Below are 10,540 nucleotides of genomic sequence, written 5' to 3'. Positions count from 1 at the left end.
GAGAGAGAGAGAGAGAGAGAGAGAGAACAGGCTCATAGAGTTGGACCTGCAAAAGTTCCCAGAGGCCATCTAGTTTCCCACCTCTGTTTTAGAAATGAGAAAATTTTAATGTAACCATCATCTCCTAAGTGCATCAGAGGTACAATATGAGCCAGGTCTTCTGAGTCAATACTTTTCCCACTATATCATAAATATAACTGGAATATTATATTCATTGAGTGATACTATAGGGTAATTTTTCCCCAAATTTTATTCAATATGAAACATATCTTTACAATTTTTATTGAAGCTGATCATATCCACCACCAAATCCAGATCTACATTAGAATTCTGTTGCTAACCAGCTCCAGGCTTGGCCTTCTCATCAGCACTAGGGGGAGCAGAACCTCATCTTTTTGTGTCTCCCTCAGCTTTACTCCAAGTAAGGGAGTAAATGGACAAGTCGCTCAGCCCGTAGGCCTTTAGGCTTTGGTCTTCCTATCTCAGGACAACTCCTATGGAAAGTGGCAGGCACAATCTCAGGGGACAGGTGAAGATGATCCCAGAGATACTGAATACCCTCATTGGTGAGGTACCACTAGAAATGCTTCAGTGCACCCAGCTTGGCTTTCATGGCAGAGAGACTGGGCACATTCCCTTCTGCCAGCTCAGGGTGCTTTAGCATATGGACATCTTTTTTGACTATCATAAAAGCCTTAAAAAAAAGAGTTCATAGAAAAATTGGTTCTTTTTGAATATCCATTTCTATGGCAGTGACAGAAGCTGCTCCAGACAGAGCCTGGGATAGAAAGCCAGGATAATTTCAGACATCGTATAAATTGTTACATTTTTTTTTCCCACTAACATCCTCATTGTAGAGAAGGGCCTTGAATTCTCAAGACAATTCTACATTTGGCAAAGTTCCTATACACAAGCATGCTTACCCTAAATAACTCTTCTTTGTATCAGAGTGAAAACAGTTAACCAAGCATTGATTTCCTCATCCCCAGGAAATAACATTGGTCCTTCTTCCCTAAAAAACAAGAAAAAAATTTTTCATTATGAGGCATTGGCAAGTCTTGATTGGGAATGTATGAAGAGATATGACAGTCAACAGAAAAGAATAAAAAAATAGAGATTACACCCAAACACTTGAAACTAATCCTGGAGAGTTTATAATCAGAGAACTGAATGGTAAAAGAAAAAGAGAGAAAAGGAAGGAAAGAGGAGAAAACAACAATGTTTAGACTTTTTCATTTACTAGTTCTGCTGCTGCAACTCCAAGAAATATTCCTCACATAAATGATGCTTAACTTAAATGACTGAGTAGATAGTGATGCAATAGATCAGTGGTTCTCAAACTTTTGTTCTCAGTATCTTCATCTTGTTAAAAAACTATTGAGGATCTGTTCAAAGAGTTTTTGTTCACATGGGTTATATTTATAGTTATTTACTATATTAGAAAAAAAAATAATTTTGAATTTGTAGACCCTCTGAAAAGGTTTCAGAGACCCCAACAATTCTTTGGATTACACTTTGAGGACCACTGCATAGATAGATCATTGGGCCTAAAGTTATGAAGAATTGAGTTGACAAACTTAAACATTCACCAGCTATGTGACTCTAAGCAAGTTATTTAACTTCTGTCTGCCTCAGTATTTGTAGAACACTTAGCACAGTGCTTGGCCAACAGTGGGAACTGAATAAATGTAAATTATCATTACTAACATGAAAGATACATTGGCCTTAGGAAAAGGAAGGACTTCTTAAGCCAGATTGATTAATCGATCGATAGCATGGTAGAATAGTTGACATGAACAGGTTAAGTGACTTGCCCAGGTAATAAGACTCTGTGGTCAGATTTGAACTGACAAACTTGAGGCTTCTTGACTTCAGGCCTAGTGCTCTATTTATTGCTGTTATCTAGTCCCCAATAAAGAGAATATGTTGTAACAAAATTAAATCTTCTTTGACATATCTAAATATAAAAAGTGACTAGAAATGAAGAAGGGCAACAAGTTGGGAAAAAAATCAGGAAGAACCAGACATATATATAAAGAGAGAGAAAAACAGGCTCATAGAGATGGACCTGAAATCACTAACTCTGGAATCAGAGGAGCTCAGTTCAAATCTGATGTTTATTACCTGTGTGACATCAGGCAAATCAATTTCTCTTCTTGGGCCTCAGTTTTTCATCTATAAAATGTGGAGATTGGATTAGATAGCCTCTAAGATCTTTTGAAGCTCTAAAACAGATTAATGCTTATTTTTGTTTCTTCTTCCTCTGAAAGTTATATGAATTACTGCAATAGTCCTGAATTGTGGGAGCATAAGATTGTATTCAACAACAGAGACTATCACATTGGAGAAATGAATTCAAGTTCCAACTTAGACACAAATTTGTGATTCTGGGCAGGCTACTTAGTCTTTCTGTAATCCCATGGCAGCAACTCACTAAAACTATTTAATACAGCTCAAATGCCATTCTGTATTACTGGAATGAGTTTCCCTTTTTAGAAAGTTCCTATGCCAATTAAATCATAGACAGGTGCAATCACCAATAGCAGAAATAAGAGAGCCTCACAGTGACCTGAATTCAAGATTCTTTTTCAGTTTGGGGTCTCAGTCCTCCTAACTGCAGGAATTTTAGGATAGCAGCAATAAATTTACTAATGTTTTCTGAGTTTCAATTTCTGTCCCAGAAGTTAGATAGGACTTCTTTCAATATTTGGATCCAAAAGATTTGGGACATACTGAGAAATCAAAAATAGACAAGCCATCCCAAAAGTAATTCTAAGAAATATTTTTAAAGGGGGTAGGAAGAAGTTCAGTTTCAATTTGGTTTTAAAACAGTGGATACTTCTTTGATATAAGCTATTCCCTTCTCCCCCCTTGAAAAACAATAGGGACTAGACAAAGCAAATAAAGAGAAATTTATGAAAATCAAAAGTAGACTTGATTTACCAATTAATCCATGGTCAAATGTCAAAAAAAATTAAGTTGTTTTTTTAATGCCTTCTTAATTGCTATAATGGATTGCTCAACTAAAGAAATCTTGATTTGAGGAAGGAAGTAAGGGACTTTATTTTCTTATCATGAGGAACCTTCCTGAAGTAAAAAAACATTGAAAATGTGAGTAATCAGATCTATTATGTTGGTCTGAAAGTTAAGAATTGGACTTTGTTGTATGGTAACAGACTGTTAATAAAAGTAATGCTGTGTCCTAGAACCTGAGAAGAAAGGAGACATTTTTCTCGCATGCAAAATATTTTAAATAAATTTCTATTTTTTTTAAAAAATGAGCATCTAATCCTTTATGGTTCAAATGGCTAGATGCAGAAGGTTTAAATCTTGTTTGAAATATGGAAAATTTATGCCAGCAAATGTAGCATATATCAAAGAGTTTGGCTGAGAAACACCAATAAAGCAATTCACCTACTGGGGAATGTTAGGACAGAGCAAGATGAAAGTAGTTAGATCATTTCTTCCCATCACAACAAAAAGACTGATAAAGAATATACTTGATATCAAACAGAGCTTCCTGCTGGCTCGAGTTACCTGGGAGTTTCAGGCCTGCAGTTTGAATAATGTTTCCCGTACAATAGAGATGACAGCAGAAGTGTGGAGAGACTGATGGGGCTTCCTGCAGACTCAGCTTTTCGAATCTGAACTCATTCTTTATTCTTCAAGCAGAGGCAATAACAAATGTGTAAATAAATAGTTACCTATCTTCTGATGTTAGAAATAACAAGTTGCTTTTCGGGTGCTGTGAATTCCTTCATGGAATCTAAGAAGGAAAGACAGGCTGACTGCAGTCAAGCTGAATTTGGCAATTTTAATGAGTTTGAGTAAACATCCACAAAGATTGTTTGTCATCTTGGAACATATAAAATGAATGACTTCACATGTGGTAGCAGAAGAAATTGGATCTAGGCAGCTGATATGCTTTAGAGAAGGTAAAACTCAAGACTCCTGATATAATTTTGTCTAACATAAGATTTAATTTACATGATCAGATCTTTTATATGATTTATAATGCTTATCAGAAAAGTCATCAGATAAAAATCGGATTGAATTTTTCTTTTTAATAATGAGTATTCTTATTTTCTTAATGATTTGTGGTAATATTGATTTTTAAAAACAAAAAGAAAGTGAACCAAGGTAAAAGACAATCATACTTAGGTTTCTCCAGTGATCTAGATTAACAATGTGATCAACTCTTTTTTCATTCACATCAATTAATAAACAAAAAAACACTCAAACAATGGTTTCTGAATCAAGGATCCTGTTAATATTGTTCTAACAGTTTCAAGTGTTCCACGGCTGGTTTATCCTATTTTGTCATCTGCATTATAAAAATAATTTCCTATATGAATTTCTGAGAGTCAAGGGCTATGCATAAAGTGCAAAAGTATATTGGGGAGGGAACCAAAACACAAAACAACTATTTAGTTGTTCTTAAAAGTTAACTTGATGTGTTCTTCAAGGAGACAAAGAGAAATGTGGCAAGAGGCAAAAAAAAATTCTTCCCAGGTCCCCCACGTCCCTTCACCTTCCACATCGACCATGAAGGACTAACCAGATTGCACATGTCCAAGTGGACACAAGAGGGCAGCAGATTCTTCAGTGCTGGTCCTGTGGAGGCGTCAGTGAGTGGGGAAGAGACCAAGGACCACAGCAAGAGGATTTTGGAAGTTAGTCTTGGGAGAATGGTTTTGGACATGATGTGTGTGGAGGTCAGGGGGTCTCATGGGAGGTTGTGGTTAACTACATCCTCAAATTTTCTTCTGTTATCATACTGATCTAAACTAAACACAGAACTGAGAATAGTGAAGAACCAGAAGTTTAGGCAAATTAAATACCTAAAGTGGAAGTGATGGCCAAGTAGGGAGGAGGCATAATTGAGAGCTTACTTAGCTTTGTTGTTTTTCCTTTTTAAAGAGACTAAAACTCATCTACTCCAAAAAACTTCTTCTAATTGACCAGAAATAAAGCAGTCATTATCGTCTCCCAAGGCCAGAATTTCTGAACATGCAGCTCAAGGATTTCCCTCTCCATTCTCCACAACTAAAATAGTATCTTTGTACTACACACATTTTGATTTGTCGAAAACATGCACACATACATGCATGTGTGATTCTGTTGTGGTTTTTCAATCCATAATATTAATATTAAATGATAGTTTTTTTAGAAGTCAAAAAACAAGTTCTTACTACTCCAAAAAAGAAAGGAAATACCATTGCCCTCTGGGAGCTGATCATTCAGTTCACACAACAATATACAAGGGCTAAGAATAAACACAAGGTAAGATATCAAAAAATGCAAATCAACGTGATATTAGAAAAGATGACAGCAGATACGGAGGGATAATCCTAAGCTAAGGTGTGAAAAAAGTCAGGAGTGGCTAATCAGGAATGTCTAACCAACCTAATATCTGCTTATAATAGAGAGTGGCAGGCTTTAGTGAAGATAGAAGTGGTAAATGGATTAAATGCTAAATCCGGCTTTTGAGATTTTAAAAAATAGATTAAAAGCTAAATCTAACTTAGGATTCCCTGCCTAGAAGGCTCAGGGAACCCTAAATTAAGTAAAGAAAATGACTCAAATCATTAATGATAAGTTAAACTTCATCTATGGTCATACTGAAAGTTAATTTGCAGGTGATCAGTCTTGGATCTGTTATTATCTTTTAATCACTGATAAAAGCTCAGAGGTAGTCTCTTACAGTGGGTAGATTGCTGGAATAGCAATCAAGATCAATTGGTTCCATGTAATTTCTGATATTTTTGAACTGTATTATTCTAGACCAGGCACTTAACTTCTAGGTTCCTCATGTAACTCCCTGAGATTTACTTATTGAGTCATAAACCATGTTCCTAGATCAGAGTTGCTCATGCTGCTGAAATCACAGATCCTTTAATATGTTCAAATAATAATAACCCTCACATATATATTAATTACTTGTATTGCACGATAGCAAAAACATCAATAGCTCATGTGATTTGTAATTGATCTTACTCAGTAAAAACTTTTGCAGTTAAATGTATAACATAGCTATCTCCATTTTAAAGATAACAGTTTAAGTGATATGTACCCACACACAAGGTGATTGCCAGAGCTAGGACTTAAATCCAGATGTCTCAATGCCAAGCCCAATATCCTTTCCATTCTCATGATCTCTCTCCATTAAATAAATATCATGAAATAGTTTTTTAACCAATTTGGGTAGTAAATTAAATAATGTCTTTATTTAATAATAGTTCAATGAATCTGTGGTCTCATTTATGTGGAAACTCCTTTCAGTTATAGAGATTGCAACTACCTAAGCAGCTCTTCTTAACCTTTTCTGAGTTGTTATTATGCTTCCATAAATCCTTCACACAGGCATCATTCAATACCAATATCCATCTCTATAGTAAATGATTGATTTTAGTCTTGCAGGAGGCCACCTTATTATTTCTCTGTATTATTTCTTAGCCTATTGTCATAGGCTAAGAAACCATCATGATTCTGTAGAATCTCTTTAACAGTATAAGCTATTGAGGAGGGAAAAGGCAAAGGAGAAATAAAAAGAGGAAAAAGAGGAGAGGGAAGAGGAGGAGAAGAAGAAGAAGAGAAAGAAGAAGAAGAAAAAGAAAGAAAGAAAGAAAAAAGGAAAGAAAGAAGAGAAGAAGAAAGAAGTGGTATAATAGTGTGTTTATATTTTTTTAAATACTTCAACTTCTCCAAAAGTTTCTTGAGAGATGATTGACTATGCAAGTCATAAAAAATAATTGTCAGGGTAGCATTCTGGTATTATGGAAAGAATCAGTGAGCTGAGAATGATTATGAGACCTGAGTTCTATTCTCATCGGTATGAATAATTAATTTACTATATGACCTAAATTAATAACTTTCAACTCAATTTCCTCTTTTCTAATAAGAGAATGACTGGACCTCCCATTTTCATGCTTTAAGGTTTGCAAATCATCTTCTTTTAAATGGTTTTGTGATAGAGGTAATATTTGCATTTTATGGATGGGAAACATAGGCCTGAAAGTAAGAAGAAAAACACCAAGTGCAGAATCACACAGATAGTTATTGCCAAAGCTAGGTTTTGTATTCCCAGAACTTGTGCTTTGTCCACTCTAGAATGTTGTGTTAACAATGCTTTACATACCTCATAGATTTGTTATAAAGATGAAATGAGAAAACATAAACAAAATACTTCCACATTTACAGTATGGGGATGGAGGGGGCAAACAGGGAAACATCAGAAAGTTATACTAATAGACACAGTGGAGCATCACTGAACGTAAGTTTGCTATGAGGATATTTGGCTTATTAATAACAATACAAAGTTCAGTAACTTAATGTCATATCTCTCACCATTTGAAAGTCTCACTATAAAGCATTATAGTCAGAGTTGGATTGTAGATGCTTAAAGGATGTGGAGACACTAAAGAGAATCCAAAGGAAGGCAGACATTATTAAACTAGAAAATGAGGACTTATATAAAATTTAAATTGGTTGATAAAAAAAGCAAGAAGGACAAAGCAAGTCTGAATTTTGAGAACTACCCTAAATATAAGTCCTCCGCTTTCTGATTGTTTTCAAGACATAGAAAAACATTTGCTTGAAGAGAGATTTAGTTTGTCATTAAAAGCCAACCTTTGCCTGAAAAGACTGATAACTATTTATCAAACAGGTGGAGAAATCTCTTTTGACAAGTTTCTAGTGTTAATATTTCTTTTTAAATTCACTGTGGAACAAAATATTTCAATATGAAAAAATAGTAAGAGAATTAAATTTTCTATGACTTGTTTTTTCTTTTTTTCCTAAATAAAAATAAAATTACAAATTATGCATCTCTACCTGCACTTTGGAAAGAACAATAACTTAAAAGATAGAGGACCTAGTTTCAAATACCAGCTCATCTGCTTCCTGCTTATGTCATTTTTTAGGAATTCACTTAACCATTTTGGGCCTGAGTGTCTCCATCTACAAACTGAGAGGGTTGGAACAGATATTCTCTAAGACACAACTTCCAGATTGAAGGAAGAGGGATGGAAAGGAGGTATGGAGAAAGAAGAATGTTCATTTTAACAGCTAACTCCATGACAAATAAAAAGAATGAGCACTTTTTTCACTTAGATTTTGGATACTCACTACTTCTGTATCTTTGGTTAGTTCCTGGATGAAAAAGGATGTTGAATATATAAGTGAAAATGTCAGCATTCTAATGAAATGATAGTTGGAGTATCTCCATGGAGATAAGTAAAATGATTACAGAAAAATAGAAATTATAATTATGAATTAACAGTTATTGAGTTCCTACATTTATATGCATAAATGTTAGCTATAATCACTACATATTATTTGCAGTTTTAAATGTCCAAAGACCTTATAAAGCAGAAGTATGACAAAGTTTTAAAAAAAAATAGCTACTATAAGGAAGCTAGGGTTACACAATATGAAGAGAAAGGAGGCCTCTAGGTGCTGGGTTCCTTAAATGCCCAAAATAAATAAGAATTTGCTGACTACATCCTCCAAATAAAGAACTTCATGAAAACTGGCCAAAGTTCAGCAAAAAATGACTTGCTTCCATAAAACAACACTAAATTTATCAAAAACCCAAAGGCATTCAAGTCCCTATGGCTACCAAGCTAAAGAATTCTATACAAATGGAATTTCTCATGGAGACAGAGACCAGAAGATGGCAGATTTGAGGATGATAGAAAGTGATTCCCAAGATCCTATAATAGTGACTTGCACATACTGTTGTCTTCAATAAATAAATGTCTATTTGATTAATTAATAGGTACTGGAGAAGGACTAGAAGAGTATATTTACTTGGTCTAGTATATCACATACTAGGTAGTTAGTTTGCTTCAAACCTACAAATTCATAGCAGACAAATAAAAGTATGAATCACAGGGGAGTAGAGTATACACCTTTTATACTAATGCACAAATTAATGTATGCTGTGAAATCATCCCAGAGTGGCAAATTTTATTGGCCACTGTTCCAAATCTTACACATGGGTCTCCATTAAAGATAACCAGACTATTGCATAATTGGTGATGGATTCTTGAAGAAAAGGTTTCTAAAGTTCCTCTTAAAGGACCAACAGATACATCCAAACATAATATTTGTGCTGTATATACTCCTGTCTTAGCTATAAAAAGAGTAGTCAGAACTCCTTTTCAGTCTACTCAGCAGAATGAATTGTATGCAATCATTCTAGCTCTTGCTAACTATCCAGGAGAAGGAAGGAAGGAAAGAAGAAAGGAAGGAAGGAAGGAAGGAAGGAAGGAAGGAAGGAAGAAAGGAAGGAAGGAAGGAAGGAAGGAAGGAAGGAAGGAAGAAGGAAGGAAGGAAGGAAGAAAGGAAGGAAGGAAGGAAGGAAGGAAGGAAGATATAAATATATATCTGATTCAGCCTATTCAGTAGGTGTGGTATAAAGAAGTGCCGCAGCCTAAATAAAATTTGTAGCTTCATATCAGCTCTTTAAGGAACTTCAAGAGCAAGTGAGAAAGCATCCAGGTATGATTTATATCTTGCATGTTCACTCTCATAGTGGACTTCCAGGTCCTAACTCTGATGGTAATTCAAAGGCAGATAGCCTTCTAACTATGTTATTTTTTATCTTTTATTTCAGGAAGCCCAAGAATCTCATTCTAAATATCATCAGGTTGCTCGAGCTTTATGTTTACAATTTGGAATAACAAGAGAAAAAGCTAGGAGCAGAGTAAAAGCCTGTACAGCTTGCCTTCCTTTCCACATTCCTACACTGCCTCCAGGGAAGAACCCTCGTGGTTTGAGAGCCAATCAAATGAGCAAAACCAGGAGATCATTATACACAGCAACAAGAAGACTATAAGACAATCGATTCTAATGGACACCGCTCTCTTCAACAATGATATGATTCAAATCAGTTCCACTTGTTCAGTAATAAAGAGACCCATCTATACCCAGAGAGAGAACTGTGGGAACAGAATGTGGAACACAACATAGTATCCTCACTCTCTCTGTTGTTATTTGCTTGCATTTTGCTTTCTTTCTCAGTTTTCCTTTTTCTTCCTTCTTGATCTGATTTTTCTTGTGCAGCAAGATAACTGTATACATATGTATACATTATTGCATTTAATGTGTATTTCAACATATTTAACATGTAATGGACTACCTACCATCTAGAGGAGGGAGTTGGGAGAAAGAGGGGAAAATTTGGAACAAAAGGTTTTGCTAGGGTCAATGTTGGAAAAATTACCCATGCATATGCTTTGTAAATAAAAAAGCTTTAATTTAAAAAAAAAATTGTGCTATATGTACTTTTATATCTTTTTGGAGAGCCAGTTATTAAACATTTACTAATATGCTACTGGATATATACATATATATATATTATCTTTCTACATATATGCATATATGACCTATTTATATAAACAGGTCATATATACATATATATAGATAGATAACATAAATATCACATATAGATAAATCATATATACATTTATATATATGTGTGTGTCTATGTGTGTATATCATCAATAATCCTCTCATTTTATTGGTTTAAAAAAAA

At 34.7% G+C, this 10,540-nt stretch overlaps 1 pseudogene; it reads right to left on the bottom strand.

Moving 5' to 3' along the window:
* Positions 1-280: 280 nt before the first annotated feature.
* On the bottom strand, positions 281-846 carry LOC127561547 (40S ribosomal protein S10-like; annotated as a pseudogene).
* Between the last annotated feature and the right edge of the window lie 9,694 nt (positions 847-10,540).

The sequence above is a fragment of the Antechinus flavipes genome, chromosome 4 (assembly GCF_016432865.1).
Source record: "Antechinus flavipes isolate AdamAnt ecotype Samford, QLD, Australia chromosome 4, AdamAnt_v2, whole genome shotgun sequence".
Taxonomy (NCBI): domain Eukaryota; kingdom Metazoa; phylum Chordata; class Mammalia; order Dasyuromorphia; family Dasyuridae; genus Antechinus; species Antechinus flavipes.
Note: the sequence above shows the minus strand (reverse complement) of the source record. Positions and strands in the feature narration are given on the sequence as shown.